At 39.2% G+C, this 19,963-nt stretch overlaps 1 long non-coding RNA gene across 1 annotated transcript in view; it reads right to left on the reverse strand.

The window, feature by feature from the left end:
• LOC129145946 (uncharacterized) overlaps positions 1-19,963 on the reverse strand; it is a 358,080-nt gene that overhangs the window by 230,294 nt on the left and 107,823 nt on the right. Inside the window, exon 2 of the long non-coding RNA XR_008552182.1 lies at positions 4,712-4,837. This is a non-coding gene — a long non-coding RNA (uncharacterized LOC129145946). The remainder of the gene's footprint in view (positions 1-4,711; positions 4,838-19,963) is intronic.

The following is a 19,963-nucleotide window of genomic DNA, read 5'->3' on the forward strand; positions in this document are numbered from 1 at the left end:
AAAAAAAGTCATGCTGTTTTCAAAATCTTAAATTGTTAGGCTTTAGTTTTTATAAAATTTCTTTATTACTCCATTCAGGCTGTTTTAGAAAACTACCACAGAATAGACGTGGTAGTTAAAAACTTACTTTTTGGGCCTCCCCGGTTGGCGCAGCAGTTGAGCGCAGGGTTGCAAAGCTGTCTGCAGCCTCTGCAAGGCCAGTTCGATCCCCGGCCACTGGGCGAGGGTCCCACGTGGTGCGCAGACCTCTCCTGCTGCCCGCTGCTCCCCTCAGCAGTGTACTTCGTCAGTCTGCCTGCTCTGCTCTCCCCTCTGGCTCTCGTGAATTCTCTCACCCTCCCGTGCCTCTGACTGTACCCAGGCTTATATAAATAAATAAATAAATCTTTAAAAAAAAAACTTATTTCTCAAGTTTTCATAGACTAGAAGTTTCAGATCAGGGAGCTGGCATGATGAGGGGCCTCCTCCATTCACATCACAGACTTCCCATTGGCCCCACACATGGTGGAGGGGAAATGGGAGATTTGTAGGGTCTTTTTTATAAGATCACTAATCCCAGTCATGAGAGTTCCATCTTCATGACCTAAGTGCTTGCCAAAGGCCCCATCTTTTAACACTATCATGTTAGGCATTAGAATTCCAACATATGAACTCTGAAGGGACACCAGCAAACAATAGCATAAGATTTAGATCCACAGGGCAGACCAAAAAATAAAAAGTGCTCCCCCGAATATAGTCATGACTTGCTCCCTAGGACCAGTTAACATTTCCTTATATTGCAACACATATAATTAAGGGTTTTAAGGAGGGTTTTACTGGATTGTCCAAGTTAGCCTAAATGAAATCACACAGGCCATTATAATCCAGGGAGATTAGACACAAACAATCACAGGTGATGTGGATAGGACTAGACAGGACAAGTAAAGAATGCTGACAACCACAAGAAGCTGGAAAAGGTAAGAAGCAGATTCTCCCCTGAGAGGTTCTACAGGGAGCCTGGGTCTCTATTCTAGACTCCCAGCATTCAGAACTACAAGAAAGTTTCCTTATAAAAACTCAGGAAATAAAAAGGGAGGTGATAGGAAAATAGCCCTAGCCCCCTTCAAATGAATGTATCTCTTCTATGGAGACCTGCAGTTATCAAAACCTCCCAGACAGGTGCCAAAGAAGGCATTCCTGCTTTATACACAGCATTCAAACACTTAGCAAACACCTCACACTGTGTGATTTCTCCATTCATCAGATTAAAAAGCTGACTTGCCCAAGATTATACAAAGACAGTACAGAGAAGACCCAGGATTTAAACCCCAATGTACTCAACTCTAAATATCCCATTTCTGCAAAGGTATACCTCACCCCTGCTTCTCATTCTCATCTCCTCATCCAACTGCTGAGCACACTTGAAACCATATTTCTTTTCCTCTTAACCAATTGCAAAATATCCCTCCATACACCCAAAGGTGAACCAGCTGTGTTCCTGACTTCATAGGGAATGAACATAAAAAATGATCCACAAAACAACGTTTCAAATACCATTTGAGACCTTTTTTATACTCTCCCGAATTCCTAAGGTCAGCTTCTTATTGCCTCCAAATCCAGCAACAATTGGAATGTAGGGGAACCAAGGGTGAAAACAAAGAAATAAATAAATAAAATCTCACATCTTCATCCTCATCATCACCTCCTGAATTCCTAGATACTGACCCTAAGCTACATAAACAGGTTGCTCCTCCACTGCAGAATAGCCCAGATTTACCCCAGATTAGACAAACTGCCAGCAATTCCCTGCCTTCCAGGGCCACAACCTTGTCTTAGTAAAAAGTGAATCGGCAATGACTGGCTCTGCCTCCTCCGTCCTGTCACGCTCACTCTTTCTCCTGACTTTTGCACCTGCTCCCCTGGCATCTGGCCTTGATTCGCTCTGAGACCTCAGTGTGTCTCCTGAGGCCAGGGAGCTGCTAACAAATCTTCAGTCTCTTTGAGATTTGTATGTACACACACAAACACAGCCACACACACATGGAACTTTTATAGATATTTATTTCTTGAAGTACAAAATGACAGGTGTGCAAGAATATAAACTTATTTTTTTATAGTTAAAAATAATCTAGACTTCAAGCCCACATTTCTGCTAATGAAAGGAAAAGAAGGAGGTCTCGCCAGTGGCGCAGCGGTTGAGCACTGGGTTGAGAAGCTGCCTGCAGCCTCTGCAGCGCTAGTTCAATCCCCGGCTGTTCCCCGGCCACCGGAGGAGGGTCCCACATGGCACGCAGACCTCTCCTGCCGCCCACTGCTCCCCTCAGCAGTGTACTTCCACAGTCTGCCTGTTCTGCTGCCCGTTCTGGCTCTGGTGAATTCTCTCACCCTCCCGCGCTTCTGACTGTACCCAGTGCTTGTATAAATAAATAAATAAATCTTAAAAAAAAAAAAGGAAAAGGAGTCTTCTATTTTCAAACGCAGGCTCTTACCCTAAACCACAGAGCATGCAAGACTCAAGAGGCTTTAGGGAAAGTTAAGAAGGTCCTTTAAATGGACCACATAGAAATTAGAGGTCTTTGAAGACCAATTGCTCCTTTGCCCCCACCCCCTGTATCCCCAGTTCTTCCTCCTAGGAAAAATGTGTACTCTCATAATTTATGCATCATCCTGGCTTGGGGACAGAGATTCTGATCTGAGAGCACTTCCCTTGCCCTAAACCGCAAACCTCATCTTCCTGTCTGTTTTCACCCTTTTGCTGCTATATTGGAATTGCTGTCCCCAGGTGGTAAAGGAACGTGGTCTCTAGATCAAAGGTCGTTCAAGCTCTGTTCTGGGAGTTCTACTTTCTTGATGCTCCCTCAGTATTTACGAGAACTTCTGTTTCACTGAGACGTCCATTCTTCTGAGTGTCTTCTAGTAAACCCACTGTCTTAGTACCCTGGTGGCCTCTGTTATATGAAAATCTCATAGTTGTCACCACATTTCATATTCCCTCAAGTGCAGGCAACGTTTCAGAATTCCTAGATGTACGTAAGGAGCAAAGAATTTGAAAGTGAGGCGTGGAAGCAGGTAACTCAGACCCTCTCCCTTTGAAGCATCACACCCCTTCCTCCTTCCATGAAGGCAGCTACACTCAGTTCCAGGCAAAAAGTGCACACCAGCTCTTCTTCCTTTCACAGCCTTCAGGCAACATAGGCGTCCTCATCTCTTATTCCAGGCTGTCATTGCTGAAGACCCTCTCCAGCATTTACACTCAAGTTCTCCTTTGAAAATCCTCCCTGAGCGCCTCCCTTAAAAATCTAACAAGGCCCTCTATCTCTCAGTGAACAAGAAAACTTCACCTAAGTGATCTTGAGGCTTCCCTCATCTCTGGTTCATTATAAACTCAGAGCCCGCAGTCACTAGGCTTTGCTTTTGGTTTACCAAGTCAAAATGAATTTCAGTGAAACCCTTTTTCCTCAAGTGGAAAAAAAGTATTGTAGCTACCCCCAAAATGCCAAAACATTAATTAAAAAGAAAACATGCACTCCCATGTTTATAGCAGCACTGTTTACAATAGCCAAGATATGGAAACAACCTAACTGCCCCAAAACAGATGAGTGAGTCAGGAAGATGCGGGATACATACAAAATGGATTACTACTCAGCAATCAAAAAAGATCAACTCATGCCATTTGCTGCAACATAGATGGAGCTGGAAAGGCTTATACTAAGTGAAATAAGCCAGATTAAGATAAATGATGGATGGTGTGTCACTTACTTATAGGTGGAATATAGAAAAAAGAAACAAAGGGTCAAACACAAACTTGAAAATGGACTGTAGATCTTTGGCTTTCAGAGGGGGAGCGGGAGAGGAAGGGAATGGTACGTTATGGGAGGTTGGAGGGAGAAAACAGGACAGGGTGGAGGAATGTGGGTGCTTTGGTGGTAGGAGGGCTATGGTGACTACATGTGAGTGGGGCCAATGCTATACTGTCAAAACACCAGCACAGATATAAAATAATGGGATTTCAATGACAATTTTAAAAAAGCATTATGGCTTTTAGAGTATTGCGTCTACTGTGGATTGCAAAAACAGGATGACATTTGTAGCCAAGTGAGGACAACTTTGTCCCTGGTGGTTGAGTCTGGAATCCTTAAGAACCAGCAAATGCCACTGCTTGAATGGATGGGATGTCTTGCTTATAATTGGGGATTACTAGAAATGAAAGATGCATTTATTTGTTTTTAAAGATGTTATTTTGCAACATTATATAAATAATCTAGGTTTATGATATGGTTTTCAACTTTAAGTAATACTAATATTTTAATGGTGCTATTTCTCCCTCCTGAAAAGATAGTGCTTAAATTTCTTTATTTTGTTTCATTTGAAATCAAAATAATACATTTATTTGTTCATTATGATTTCAGAGTAGTTTATGCATTTAGACTCTGCTATAATATTGAATATCAAAATTAATAATACTATTTTAAAAGATGTACACATTTGCAGATTGCTTAATTACTTTTACATTTTTATCACATTTATTGTTGAAATATAATAGCAATAGTTGAGTAAAAAAGTGGAATCATCCTTAGTTTCACCATCCTCTATGACTAAGGGGATATGCCACACTCTGCTAAACTAATTCCATATTATTGCATATTAACTTTATCTTTTTCTAATTTTAAATTTTTATGGATAATGACAATAAATTTGCATGCATATATGTTTTCTTTATTCAATTACTGACCTGTGATCAAATGCCACGACTTTTATTTCGAGTCAAAGGGTAGAAGTGACTCCAATAGGGTTTTTCCACATGGCACAAAGGTTACCCCAAATCTTCACTTGCTATTTATGAAGTTAAGAAAGATAACTGCAATAAAAAGAAGTTTTATTAAAGTGTCATTACTTTTTTTAACAAGAAAATGACCTACTTTTTCTCTTTGTCTGTTTATACAACATGTCATAAAAGATCCTTGGAAGTTGAACTGGCCTAAACTCAGTAACCTATAATGCTACTTACAGTCTTTTTTCTCCTAGAGTTTCAGAGTTCAAGCAAATTTATTGACACATAGCTAGAAGACAAAGTACAAGTGAGAGAAGTTTTTTATGTGACCTCACACGTAGATAAAACACTAAATAAGAGTAAGTATGTCATAAAATAGGTAGTAAATTTATAAAATGAAATTGCTTCTACAGGTTATTCTATTTAACGTGAGTCACTGTAGTAAATATTAGACCTGAATACCAATGAAAGTGTGGATAAGCTGTGTGTCTATCTATATATATATGTCTTTAAACTGAAAGACATCTTTGAAATTTGACACAACCTTTTATATCAACACTAGGGTTTTTTTTTTTTTTAGAACTTTTCAGAATGTATCTGATCTTAACAGCATTACCAAAAACTATGTTCATAGATCCCTAAACCAACTAACAGAAAGACCAATGTCATAGTGTCATTCACACCATTATTTATGAAACATATTTGTTGGTTCCCAGTGATTTTATGAAGAAAATAAAAACAGAATAGAAAAATTGGAAAGCTACTGAACTGCTATTGTTGCTATAGATATTATACATTTGCATTGCTCAGAGGTACAAAATGAAGCCAACCCATGTGAAAATGTCTTTTTCTATGCCCAGTGGAATGCATTCTAGGACTTCAAGGTCTAAAAATCTGAATTAACAATTGAGTTTTGCCACCAAGATGAGACTTGGCCTTCTCTCTCAGCTTTAATTTGAATACAACCACGGGAAGGGGTGAACAAGATGGCTTCTTAGAGCTTTTAAGGACTTCTAGCCCTATCATCCTATGGAAATGGCATCAATAGCAGCGTAACCTCAGCACAAATAACTCAAAGAAAATTGCCAGTATAATATGTTGTAACTAAAATGACAAGCCAAATGAGCAACATACACAGAAATCCCTTCATCTTGCTCTGAAGATTTGCTCAGTGTCAAATACAGCCAATATTCATAGCATAAAAATCTGCATCACGTTTTGATATTAGTGAGCTGCAAAACAATGGATGTTATAACTACATTAAGCAATCACTACTTATGGGCCTCTAGAGAAATTATTTTAATGAAACCATTTCCAGGAATGTAACTTTACAGATCAAAAAAAAGGAAAAAAGAAAAAGTAAAGGTCAAGTGCAAAATCAGATCTCATCATTTGCTCTGTTCACCATTTCTGTTCCACTTCTGGTTCTGCCTCCTCTTGAAGCCTTTTCCAGAGCCCTCAGAAGTCACAAGCACCCCCAGCCTCTCTCTCCGATTGTTCTACCTTCTTCATTGACCTTATCCCAACTTAAAATCACATAGCTCTCCAACTTTCATTACTGTTGAGTATATATTTGTACTTTTATCTCCTACTAGATTTTAAATTCCTTTTCATTTACTATCTTCATATTGCTTATAACAGTCACCATCTTAGTGGTAAGTATTGCTCCTTACTATTTAAAGCAATAAATTAATTCATTAGCTCAATGGTGTATTATTTCCAATAAAGGTATTCATTTGAGTAAGTGGTGATGCCAAGCTACCCAATCAGTCTACAGCAGCATACAATAAAAACCATATTTCTTATTTGATTCTCATGGTACATCTGGACAACATAAGCTGTAGCTATGAGGTCATGGAAATCATGAAAATACTTGTGCCAATACACAAAGATGAACCCATGAAAGGCTTCTCTAAGAGTTTATATTCTGAGCATTTCTTTCAAATTTTCCCCTTGTAGAATTGCAAGACCTTTATTATAGCTCTACTAGGTTAGGGAAAAAAAATACACCTTCATTTTTCTCTCATAGAAACAATTTTATCCACCCTGAACTTGGGCCAATCCATTTCGGAACTCACTACTCTGTAATGTTTGCATGGGCAGGGACCTTGGAGGAGGCAATTCTTACAAAGAACAGTCCTCAAAAAGATCTCAAAGACCAGAGCCAAAGGCAAAATCAGGGCACTTTTTCCTAATCACAACAACTCGCCAGGGAGTTTATTATCCGTACAATAGTCAACACAAATCAAATTCATAAAACATTTTGAGTCATTAAAATTAAACTTAGTCTGTAGCTGTAGTGTTAGAAAATACTGGATGAAGACATATTGTATATGTCTTCATAAATAAACTCATTGACTTGACTTAATTTTTCTTTTTTAGATAAAAGTATGTAATGAGTCAAGAAGAAAATAGTATCAACTATGAAAAAGTCATAATGTTCATGGATATTTGCAAAAATCTATGTCTTCAAATGAATTAAAACATAAATCTATAGAACATTTTTTTTTAAAGTTTTATTCATTTATGCATACAAGATCTGGGGTACAGGCCAGAGATGTGGGGGTGAGAGGATTCACCAGAGACAGAGTGGGGAACAGAACAAGCAGACTGACTGAAATACACTGCTGAGGAAAGCAGCGGGCAAGCCAGAGAGGTCTGCTGCGCCATTTGGGTTGCTCCCTGGCAGAGAATCGAACTTGTGCTGCAAAGGCTGCGGACTGCTTCACACTGCACTGCTGAACCCCTTGTGCCACCAGGAAGGCCCCCTAAAGAACATTTTAAAAGGGTTTATCTGTTGCTCTATCAAGTTTCTTACTACTTTGATTATACATTGTTTTATGTTTGAGTTTCACTTTCCACAAGTGAAATGACAGCAGAACTCAGAACAAATTACTTGCCCAAATTTTGCCCCAAATTGAAATGAGGAAGTTTTTGGATTGTTCAAACCCTCTTTAACCTAATGTGCTGGACTTTCTAAGTTACAATTGGAGGGAACATTGGCAAGATTAGAGCAATATGGTCCACATAGCGATGGAGATAAAATCAAAGCCCTTGATCTAGTAGCTTAATGACTCTACATTCAATTGCTCAGCTAGATCAGATTGGGGAGTATGCCAGATATTTCTTTTGTCTCTCTCAAAATAAATGCAATTATCTGTATGTGTTAGATAATGCTGGTTAAATGAGAGACTGTAATCTAGCACAAAAAAAAAAAAAAAAAAAAAAACAGAAAAAGAATCTAAGACTAAGTCATGAAACACCTGTGAATTGTGGACAATATCTCTGACACCTGCCTTTATCTACCACGTATATAAATGTCTTAATAATAAAAATTCAGCTTAAGTTTACACTCTTGGTATGTTGCTCCCTATCTTCTTTCTCCAAATTTCTACAACACTTGTGCTCTCCAAATTATACAATTTAGGGAAAATTCAATGGCTGTGAATGTCTCCTCATGGTTCATCTGTTTTATCAATCACCACTTCGGGAAACTGTAAGTCTTGTGAAGGGAGGCAGTGCCTCTTTGCTTTGTTTGTCTTCTAAAGCCACTAGCACCATCTGCAGCACAGATCGGAAGTCCTGTCAATAGCTATAAAAATATAAAGCTGAAGTACAATCAACCCTCCTGAAAAGAAGTCTTGTTTTATAGTAAATGTCTTTATTTTAATATCAAATTAATATCTATTTAAATTAAAAGTAAATTTAATATCTCATTGGCATTTTTCAAAATGCTATACAAATTGCTAACTTGTTCCAATAATGGTAACCAACATGCTCAAGGGATACCTATGTGTTTGCTGTAAATCCTAATAGAATATGCATGTGATTTTAATGACTACCTGAGGTCTATGCTACCTAAGATGCATCAAGACACAAATATACGGGATGGGGAGAGAGATGTAATTATAAGCTTCACGTGTTTTGTATGCCTCTTCTTGCATACAGCTGCTATTATCTCTACTTATCATTGATGTGTCATTTAAAATTCTGGCAGCAATGATTATTCCTAATTATATATGGGAAAATAAATTGTAATATGTGTTTAATACAAACAGTCTATCACTTGGGTAGTCATGTCAAATGGTTAATTGTGTTTAAAACTAACAGGAACAGGTTAGGACACAGAAGTATAGCGTGAAAAGGCATCTTCCACTTTTCTTAATCTTGATTTAAAATTTAACCCAAATGTGTTAGTATTTTTACTAAATAATTGCATCACCATATAACACATAGAATTCTTTTTGATTAGATGACACATCTCCCTACACTTGCTTATGGATCCTTACAGGTATTAATCTCTTCCCTGTGATTTTCATCTCTTATATTTGGCCACATAGCTCTACCCCATGGTATGACAGGCCAAGGAATCCATCACTGAGCTTCAGCCCAGGCAGTCTCTAACTGTTAAGATATTTGGGCAATTAATTTCCAAAGAAAACTCAGTTTAGTTTTTTTTCCCAATCTCTCTTGATCATTCTGGCTTTGCACTGGCTTACCTCTGCCTTGTAAGTAACAAATATTCCTTCAAATAAGACCAAAGCAATTAAGTATTTAAAATAAAACCTGTATTCTGCAATCATCCTATTAGAAAGAATTACTTACCCTGAGTGCATGGACATGCTGCTATTTATAAAACAGACTTGGCTAGTATTGCTCCTTAGCTAAATGCCATCAGTGTTAATAAATTTAGAAAAATGAAATCAATGAGCACAAAAGTAACATTATGGACCCTCAAAATATTCCCAGACTTGTGCAAATCTGCGTGTGACCACGTGGCAACTATTTATTGACAAAAGCTTATTTCCTTTGCAAGGAAACATAAGGGTTCCCATCAATGACTGCTATATTTTCTCTATAAAATAAGATATTCAGCAGGTGAAATTTCAGGACTGCTATTTTTCAGGCCCTCATGGTGACTTTGAGAGGTCATTCATACCTCTCCAATCTTTTACACATCATGAAAGCCAAGCCTTTCAAATTGTAATGTCCTGCAGTCAAAAATAAGGGGACACATGATACAGGAAGTTACTATGGCCAGTCAACCCATCTGCAGTGCAATTGCTGCTTCTCCCAGCAGCTGACTTGGAGAATGACAAGGAAATATACATGACTGGATGAATTCTCCAGTATTTCAGGAGAATGGGTATGCACAGAGAAACTGGTCACAACAGAACAGGTGAAGGAAAACATATTGTATGCTAAGTAGAAAAGTGGGCTGATCAGAGAAAGAGTGATCCAAGTTATCATCAAGGTCCAGTCATAAAACAGTATTATTGCCAAGAAACAGAAGCCAGAAGAAAGAGCAGATGGTGATATTCTAATGACATAGAATCAGGATCCTACGGCTTTAGGGTACTACTGCTCTCCATGACCACTAACCTATTAATAATAAGCCAAAAATAGAGCAACAGAGACCACATTCTTCATCTCCTATAAGATGACACAACTATTCATCTTTTGTGAGGGAGAGGTCATAGAAAAACCTGGTTTATGAGCAAAAGGAGTCTGGAAATAAACACTCCCAGTTTGCCATTAGCTATCATGAATAAGGCAGCAAAATTAATTTATTTTAATGTTATACCCAAGAGGCACATGTTTTCCTTTCCATGTGATTACAAAAATACTGCATATCCCCTGAGGAAAGAAGTCCTTTTTTAGACTTCAAGAACAGACAACCCAATTTTCTCTGAGTTTGTTTTTTCTCCTTTGAGAGCACACTTAATTTGTTAATGCAGGAGTGTATTTGTCACCAATAAAATTCATCTTCACTCTATAAACAGACTGCCTGAAATTAGTCCTGATAGAGGGAAAGCTAGGGGGAGTGCACTTAGTTGCATGTTATGAAAACATAATTCAATGGTTTAATTTGTAATATGATTTTTACATCCATCTATTGTGCAATCATACTGGAAAAAATACTGAAATACAAAAAAGATACTGAAATCACGCTTTTATTTGCTTCTACCAAGCATTGGCTTTTATGATGGGGTAAAAAAGCCAACTGTTCTTTCACAGGGTTTCTCTGCTGTTAAATGAGTCTAACACTGTCAGATGTCAAGGTACGTTGCTTTCGGAATTATTACAAATCAGCAAATAGTGAAATTGTGACTCTTTGGAAGACACTATGTTAAGTGTTTCTGAAAGAAATAAAAATGGATAGGACAAGTCAGCTACCCTCAAGTTATGTGCAACCGAACAGGGACACCCACACTGGCATAAATAATTGCCTCACTAGGCAGAATGGAGGCAGCGGCATGAGACCGGTAGGTGAGCCCACTTTATTGGCAACAAATAACTGGAACCCAAATTAAACCAGTTTAACAATAAGGAAATTTGGTGTAATGCAAAAGAGGAAGTGCACAGTTGGGGCAGGCTGCAGGCTCCACTGTGTTGCCAGGGACATACTTTGTCCTCTCACCTCAAGCTGCCAATCACAACATCGTCTTCCTAAGGCTGGTAACCTTGTCCAGAACTGACTGCCAGCAGCAATCAGAGCAACATGCTTCGTCATTCACATCCAGCAGGAGAGAAGGGCTGGATTCCTTCTCTAAATTGGCTTTCCTTGTGTTGCATTGGGCCATATCGGAGATAATGGCTGATGGGATTGGGCCACTTGATGGAACTTACATTAATCCATAGGGCAGAAGAGAGGCTGGCAAGTTAAACACAATGCCCATTGAAATAGGGTAAAGGAATTAGACCTGCAGCAAATCCCACCATCTTCCCAAACCTGGATAGCTTCCTTGTAGTTTGGTAGGTTATCATGAGATTCAGAATTACCAGCCATGGTAGGCAATCAGCATCACTTAGTATGGGAAAAATGTTTTAAAGCCTCCGAGAGATGATTCATTATGCCTCTGTGACATTTCTAAATTTGGGTAAGAGGAATACCTCAGTATTCTCCCTTTCTCCCAAAGTCAGATAATCATTCTAAAGTGGTTGCCAAGCATTTTTTAAACTGATATTTCTAGCTCCTTCCAAAACAGTCTGTCACTAAACTCACCCACTTTACATAGGAGGGGGAGAAGGAGGAGAAATTGCAGCGATATTACTTTTTATAGAGACGTTAATTCTTCAGTTTTGTCAGCTTAGAAGGGTAATAAGATGCTTTCAGTCTTATTATGCCTCTTGTCTGTGGGCACTCTGCCCTATTTTGAGTCCACACCTGGTCCTTTACACTTAATTATGAGATTGCTTTCCTTTCTTTTTAAAACTTTTAATGTCCACAATATGCCACATGCTGGTCTAAGTCCATAATGGATGTTAGAAACTCTGCATGCAAAACTCATTTACTTTTCATAACAACCCCTGAAATGGGTATTATTATTATTAACATCACTCTACAGATGAGAAAACTGATTCACAGAGAGACTGAGTAACTAGCCCAAAATCACACAGCACTCAATGGCAGCTAGGATTTGAACCTATGTACTTAAGGTCCAGCATCTATGTTCTTATCCACAATAACACAAAATTACCCATAAACTATCAACTTTCTAGTCCAAAAAGTAAAGCTTTATCATTTAGTAAAAACTCTCCAAGGTCAAATTTTCCCCATTAAAAAACACAGAGCAGAGAAGTTAGGTAAACAGCTTATGATCTCAGGGAACACTGAAAATTTGAATTTATATTTGATTCCAAAAGCAAGACTTTTACCCTATATCCACTGAAGTTTCCAGAACTTCTCCAAAGCAAGACCAAAAAGGAGAAAGAACTCCTTTCTCCAAATGCTCACTCTTCCTGAGAGAGATAATGTCCCCATTAAATAATAATGATGATTGTACATAAAGAGCTAAATATCCCTCGGAGAAATTTCTCTTCTCTCAGATCTTTTCACTATACACACCAGAGAAAAACAACCTAAATACTAAATATAATGAAAGATATTGAAAAGAAACCCACAAAAATTACAAAACACCCTTTCCCAGTCTTGATAGAAACATGATCATGACTAAGAGTATCTTCTCTGCTTTCCTGGAAAAGGAAGAATGAAAACTCCCTTGTGTCCCCTGGAAGAAAGCTCCCTGGGGCTCTGTAGAGTTGCTGGGCACATCATTTTTGTATCTGCAAAGCACACCAACCCCAAGCAACGTGAGGTCCGTTTCTGCTTCTGACGGTGTAAACCTGCAGGCCTAGGCTTCTAGCTAGGGAACAAGCTTCAGAAGAAGACTGATTGTGTGCTAAGGCTAAGTCTTTGTTTGCTGTGTCCTCATGAATAACTTATAGCTGCGCGGTCTCATTAACAGTGGCCCTGACACAGATGATGTGAACAGCATCACACACGGAATCCCGATCCACCCTTCCAGGAGAAAATGGAATATTTGTTCGTTTCACATTTCACTAAGATAGGCTCCTCAACTATTTATAAGTTGAATAGAAATTTCCACTACTTCAGCTAACACAACTGGCTATATCTAGCAACTGATAAAAGAGCTCCATCTAGAAAGTTTGGGAAGCAGACTTTAGCAAAGGTCAATAGGGGACAAGGTCTGTAGGGAGGGAAGGATTCCTCTAGAAGGCACTGCTCTCCTCCTTATTCATTCTTTTCTTGCACCACCACAACTAAAACCCCAACTTCACAGCTTGTCTAGAAGGATTTTGTGAAAAACTTTTAGCAAATATTTCTGTAGGCTGGTGCCTATTACTTATCATCCTTATTAGGAATTCATTGAAATTGACACTGATCAACATTATAGTGCCCCTTCTGGAGTAAGGACTGTCACCTCTAGTTCAGTCCTATTCAACTCAAAAACAGTCATTGAGTACCTCCAATATTCTGGTTTGGGGAATTTAAAGATTAGTAAAATTAAGTTCTTGCCCTCGGAAGGCTGAAAACCCAGCAGGAGAGCAGTCATATAAACAGAAAACATGGACTGTGATGACAGCTCTACCACAGAGACCCCAAGGAGCTCCTGCGAAGCAGAGGTCTCTGAACCCACCTGGAGGAGTGCTTCATTGACAACGCATGCAGACCGAGGGCTATATACATCTGTCACCTTATTTAATCCTCGCAACAACCATCTATAGGAGGCTTGTTCTATTATTAACATAATTTTTCAGGTAAGGAAATCCAGGCTCAGAAGGGTTAAGTGATTTGCTCAATCTAACAAAGCAAGTGGCAGATATAAAATTCAAGCAGCCCAATCTAACCACAAAGACTGCACTTTTACTTATAAAATTGTACTGTTTCTCCACAGCAACTTGAAAAGTTTAATGTTCAGGATTGTATTCATTTATTATCCAAGAAATATTGGATGACACTAAAAGGGACATTGGTGGTAGAAGGGGGTGATTTTGGATCTCTGGCTCTTGCCTTAGAAGATTACCATAGGGCTTCCTGGTGGCGCGAGGGGTTAAGACGTGGCCTATGAAGCTATCTGTAGCCACTGCAGCATGAGTTCGATCTCCCACCAGGGAGTTACCCACATGGCATAGCAGACCTCTCCTGGATCGCCCACTGCTCCCCTCAGCAGTGTATTGCAGTCGATCTCCCTGTTCTGCTCCTCTGTCTCTGGTGAATCCTCTCAAACCCCCCACCTCTGGCCTGCACCCCAGTTCTTATATGCATAAATAAATAAATCTTAAAAAAAAAAAAGATCACCATAAGGGAAGAGTTTCAAATGAGATCATTCAGTCATTCAGATGGTCTGGAAATAATTATAGGACACTGTTTTATACCAGACATCATGCTTAGTTCTAATAATATGGAGTGATCTAAAAAAAAGAAAAAAGAAAGAAAGAAAAAGAAAATACCTCGATCCTCCTAGAACTTATATTCCGGAAAAAATGCAAATAACCACACATGACATTGAAGATGACAAAAGCAAGGGACCCTAGGGTAAGGAGGAGGGCTGGAGGGGAGGCTTTGGCATTTTGCATCGGCTGATCATGAAAGCTTCTCTGAGAATTTAAGGAGAAACCTGAAGAAGGTGAAGAAGGAGTTTTGTGATCGTGTGTGTGAAGAGCACATATGGCTACGCAGAAGCTACAGCCAGTGCAAAGACTCCAAGGCAGGAACATATTTAGAGTGTCGCAAGAATGGCAGTGCTCCAGATCCCAGTCAGAGAGACTGGGAGCGACAGGTAAAGGGTGGAGAGCCAAGGAAGGTATCACACACATTCCTGCCAGCTGTGTTTGGGGTTCCCACTTTCTTGGCAAGGCAAAGGGAAACCACTAGAGCATTCTGAATGGGGTGGAGGGTGACATGCTTTGATTAACTTGTTCACCTCACTCTGGCTGCCATGTGGAGACCTGATTATGGGGGCTTCTGAGTATACACAGGAAGATGTTCTCTACAAGCTTAAATTTGAGATGATGGTGGGTTAAACTAAAGCGGAAACAGCAGAGGCTGTCAGATTGGGGATCTATCTTTCATGGCAGTGCTGACAGACTAGATTAAATGTGGGCTGTGAGGAAAGAGAGAAGAGTGAATGCACTTAAATTCCTGGAACAGTGCCTGGAAGAGAGTTTGTACTCAATATGTGGAAATTCTAGCCCCTTCTCTCAGAACCAACACAACTTACTTGGGATAAATAAGTCATGCGCACAACTAATCACACAGAGTCTCTAAGTGTGCCCTAACATCAGTCTGACATCACAGGCAATCACGAGCAAGGAAATGAGACTCAACATCACTGTTTTGATCGAATGAGCAAATAAGCCAAGTAAAGAATAACTAAAAGAAATTCTTGTTATATCAAGTCTGTGGAAATAACTATTCTTGGTCAGACAGCCACTGCTATGGATAGAATATAGTTTTGATTATTATATAGCTCAAATATTACTTTATAGTAATATGCAAAAACATGAATAGATTTGGGGAGAGCAGGCCAAGGACCATAAAATGTGACAGAAAGACAAATATTGCATGATTTTGTCAATACTTCTAAGAGGTATCTGAAATAATCAAATTCATAGAATCTGAGTAGAATGGTGATTGTCAAGGGCTGAGAGCAAAGTAAAATGGAGAGTTACTAATCAAGAAGCATAAGGTTTCAGTAAAGCACAATGAACAGGTTCTGGAGATGTGCTAAACAATATTGTACCTATGTTCAATAATAATTTATTTTACACTTAAAAATTTGTTGAGGGGGCCTCCCTGGTGGTGTAGGCAGTTGAGCTCAGCGCTGTGAAGCTGTCTGCAGCCTCTGCAGTGCCAGTTCGATCCCCACCTCAGAGCAATCCACATGGCAAGCAGACCCCTCCTGTCTCACCCGCTGTTCCCCTCAGCAGTGTATTTCATCAGTTTGCCTGTTCTGTTCCCCCTCTGTCTCTGGTGAATCCTCTCACTCTCCCATGCATCTGGCCTGTACCCTGGTTCTTGTATAAATAAAATAAATCTTTAAAAAAAATTGTTGAGGGTAAATCTCACATTACCTATTACTACCATCCTTAGATTCAAAAAGAACAATTGGAAAATTTATTTTATAAATGCCTATTTTTGAAACAGAGAGCAATCAATGAAGAAATACGGAAAATGATAGATACCTAATTTAATCTTAAAAATTCTACTCATAATAATTATCTCAATAGTAACACACAGAATTTGCCTCAACAGAATCAGAACTACCATGGAGAAATTGCTTCTTTCAAGTCATCTAGAACTTTAGGCCATGGTAGAAGTTTATGATTTCATACAGGGCTTGTGAGATGCATTTGAGGTTGATTAGGTATTAACAGAATAACTATCCTATAAAGTCAGACACAAATGAACTGTGTGTTGCCTGGATTACAGCAGAAGACTCCTAACTGTTCTTGCTTCAAACTTGCCTCCTTATAAGCTATTTTCAATGCAACAATTTGTTGATTCTTGTGGAATATATCACTCTTCTGTATTTCTCCCAATCTCTCTGAGAATAAATTCTAATAGTCTTATAAGGGTCTCCAACATCATTATTAGTCAGGAATGTGGAAGGAAAATAGGTGGCAAAATTCAACTGGTGGGCCTCCCTGGTGGCACAGGAGTTAAAGTCTCAGTCTATCAAGCTATTGGCAACCACGGAGACATGAGTTTGATCCCCAGTCAGGGAGCTAACCCACATGGCACAGCCGACCTCTCTTGTCTCATTCATTGCTCCCCTGGCAATGTATTTCAGTGGATCCACCTGTTCTGCTCCCCACTGTCTCTAATGAATCCTCTCACCCCCTCCACCTCTGTCCTATACCCCAGTTCTTGTATGCATAAATAAATAAAACAAAATAAAACTCAATTACTAATTGAGAAGTGTTGACTAAAGGAATTATTTATAAAGGTGTGAGAGTGAAAATAATGTCACAGGTGGGGTACTAGCAAGAGTGGGGAGCTGTTATTACCCCTACTTGAATGGGGCAAGAAAAGAAAGCTGTTATCAGCTCTCTGAGCCCAAGGGAGAAACTTATGGAGAAGCTTGACAGACAGGTCAACAAGCAGAAACCCTTAGGGAGTTAGCCTAGAGAATAAATGTCTCAACCTCCCTATTCTCAGCCCTTGGATCTCCTGTCTGTAATTCACATTGACTAACCCCCTTCCACCCCCACCAACACACACACACAGAAGATAGTGGGCCAAGGAGATTATTGAAACAGTCTGTGCATGTGTGCCTCCAGGGGCACATATAACAGGGTGGAAAAGAGAAAAGAATGGATCTAGGAAGACAATGGAAAACATTCAGCTTCATGTCCTGTGTGGCCTGCCCCTTGCCTCTTCCTTGTTCCTTCTGCTATAGCACCCTAGCCTTCTTGAGATACTCTGACACTCCAGGTACTTTGCAACTGTCATTTGAAGCTCCCTGTGCTTGGGACACATTTTCTCTAAATAGCTCCATAGCTCAATTGCTTCAAGCTCAAATATCACTTCTCAGTGCAACCCACCAGAAAAGTCTATTTAAAAATCACAAACCACTTCCCTCAACATCATAATCCCCTAACCCTCTTCTACTTCTTTCTTTCCTCCTTTTTTCCCATTGCAGGCATTGAATGCTATATTAAATGCAATAGTGCAATCAGATTATGCACTGTATTATTTAATTGTTTATGATGTCTACTGATAATTGTAGCCTCCCCTACTTCTTAACTAGTATATAAGAGCTGAAGAAATGATCTTTCTTGCTGTGTTTTTTAATTGATATATTTTAAGAGCCAAGAAATACAAAATGCATAAATAGGTAGAAATAGTGATCTTAAGTACAGTACTCCAATGCTCTCATAAATAACATGTTCATTGTGAAGACAAGTGAAATCAAATAGATACATTAAAAGTAGTCATTCCTGCTCCCTTTCCATCCTCAAGACATGGACTAGGATTGAGATTAAGTCTGATCAAATGAATTAATTTCTGGCCTTCCATAAGTAGTTGCATATAAAGCCTTATCTTTGTGCAAGCTCTTTCTTATACATTTTATTTAACTAATTTGATAAATGATGGTGAGTTAAAGATTATGTTCTCTTGAGTTCAATCTCTTTTTCCTACATGTATAGAACCAACCTAAAATTCTGGTTATACCTGTGAATCCCTATGAATCCGCAGAAAGGAATACAGGAAAGCCACTGCCTCAGGGGGGGTGCTTAATTAATTGTACTGAGGGAGTAATTGCATATCTTGGTAATCTCTCAAGAAAAGTCATAGACTTGTAGAGTTGAAAAATCTCAAGAAGCATAGAGCAAAGTGCAATACTCTCATTTTGCAAACATGGAGATGAAGGATCAGAATACACTGATTTGGCCAGTCACACCACACAGAAAGTAAATATCCCAAGAGAAATGCAGAATGCAGGTCCCCACCTCTCTGGGCCCAGGTTCATCTAATCATATGGTGAAGAATCCTCAAAAATTGAGAGAGCAGGGCCTCCCCGGTGGCGCAGCGGTTGAGCGCTGGGTTGCAAAGCTGCCCGCAGCCTCTGCAGCGCCGGTTCGATTCCCAGCTGCTCCCCGGCCACCAGAGGAGGGTCCCACATGGCGCGCAGACCTCTCCTGCCGCCCGCTGCTCCCCTCAGCAGTGTACTTGGGTTCTTCTGCCTGCTCTGCTCCCCGCTCTGGCTCTGGAGAATCCTCTCACCCTCCCGCGCTTCTGACTGTACCCAATGCTTGTATAAATAAATAAATAAATCTTTAAAAAAAAAAAAATTAAAAAAAAAAAATTGAGAGAGCAAAGGCTCTTGAAATGATTTCATTTATGCATATCTTCAGCCTATACTTAACCAGCATGAAACGACAGAACCAAAATAAATGGTTCCTTGTAAGTGTATGCAGTGTACAAAAAATGGTACATTGCACAAAATTTAAATGATTAAGCAAAGATACTTTAATTCCATTAATAAAGATAATTACGTCTAATAAACTTATGAGGATAATAAAACTGAATATAGAATTTCAGTGGGGATAAGTGCTTTCTAATCAGACTTCTCACAGATTTCATAAACCAAGATAGAATGATCTCATCTTCCTCATCAGACCTTCTGCCACAAAGCAGAGAACTTTAGAGCTTATGCAGATGTGCAAATCCTCTAGAGTTCTTAAAATGAAAGCATATTTTTATAGTGTCATCAGTAGCCATAAGAGCTTTGCCTAGAGTGTTTATGTGCACCATGGTAACATTTTAAAATGTTAGTTCAGCCTCTGTTTAGAAATTGTAAGTAGGTGATGTTTGAAAGAAACTAATTGGTTTTCTAGAAATATGTAATTTATTTGTAAGCAAATATCACAATATTCCATTTGAAGTCACCCAGAATGACAAAGGGAAGAGCCAGCTAAGGAGTCACTGACCTCCTAATAGGAAGGAACTTCCTTTCAACTCCCCATTAGAGAACTATTTTTAAAGTAGGTTAGGTAGATCCTAGAAACAAGAAAGCCTCTTCAGATGTCTAGTTTTTGTTCCCTTCAGGCTATTGTGCCATTCAGCCCACTTTATCCAATTCACAGGGGCCATGGCTTCTGAGAGGGGATGTGGTAAGATAAAGGGCTACTTCTGTAGATCTTTGCCTTCAGACATTTCCACCTCAGGCAGTTTTTTTGCAAGCTCTCCTTGGATAAATATCTAGAGAATCAACCTAGAAAATATAACTTAAATGGGATCATTTTTTCTCATTTTTTTCTTCTAGTGCCATACACCAACTGATGATTCTATATGTATGTGAACATTAAGAACTATGACCTTGGCTCCTGAAGGTCAAGCAATTTAATCTTACTAAGTCACTAGGTAGGCAGAAAGTCATGAGAAGAGGGACAGATAGGCAT

Source organism: Talpa occidentalis, unplaced genomic scaffold (genome assembly GCF_014898055.3).
Source record: "Talpa occidentalis isolate TD23 unplaced genomic scaffold, MPIMG_talOcc4v2.1 talOcc4.16, whole genome shotgun sequence".
In the NCBI taxonomy this organism is placed as follows: Eukaryota; Metazoa; Chordata; class Mammalia; order Eulipotyphla; family Talpidae; genus Talpa; species Talpa occidentalis.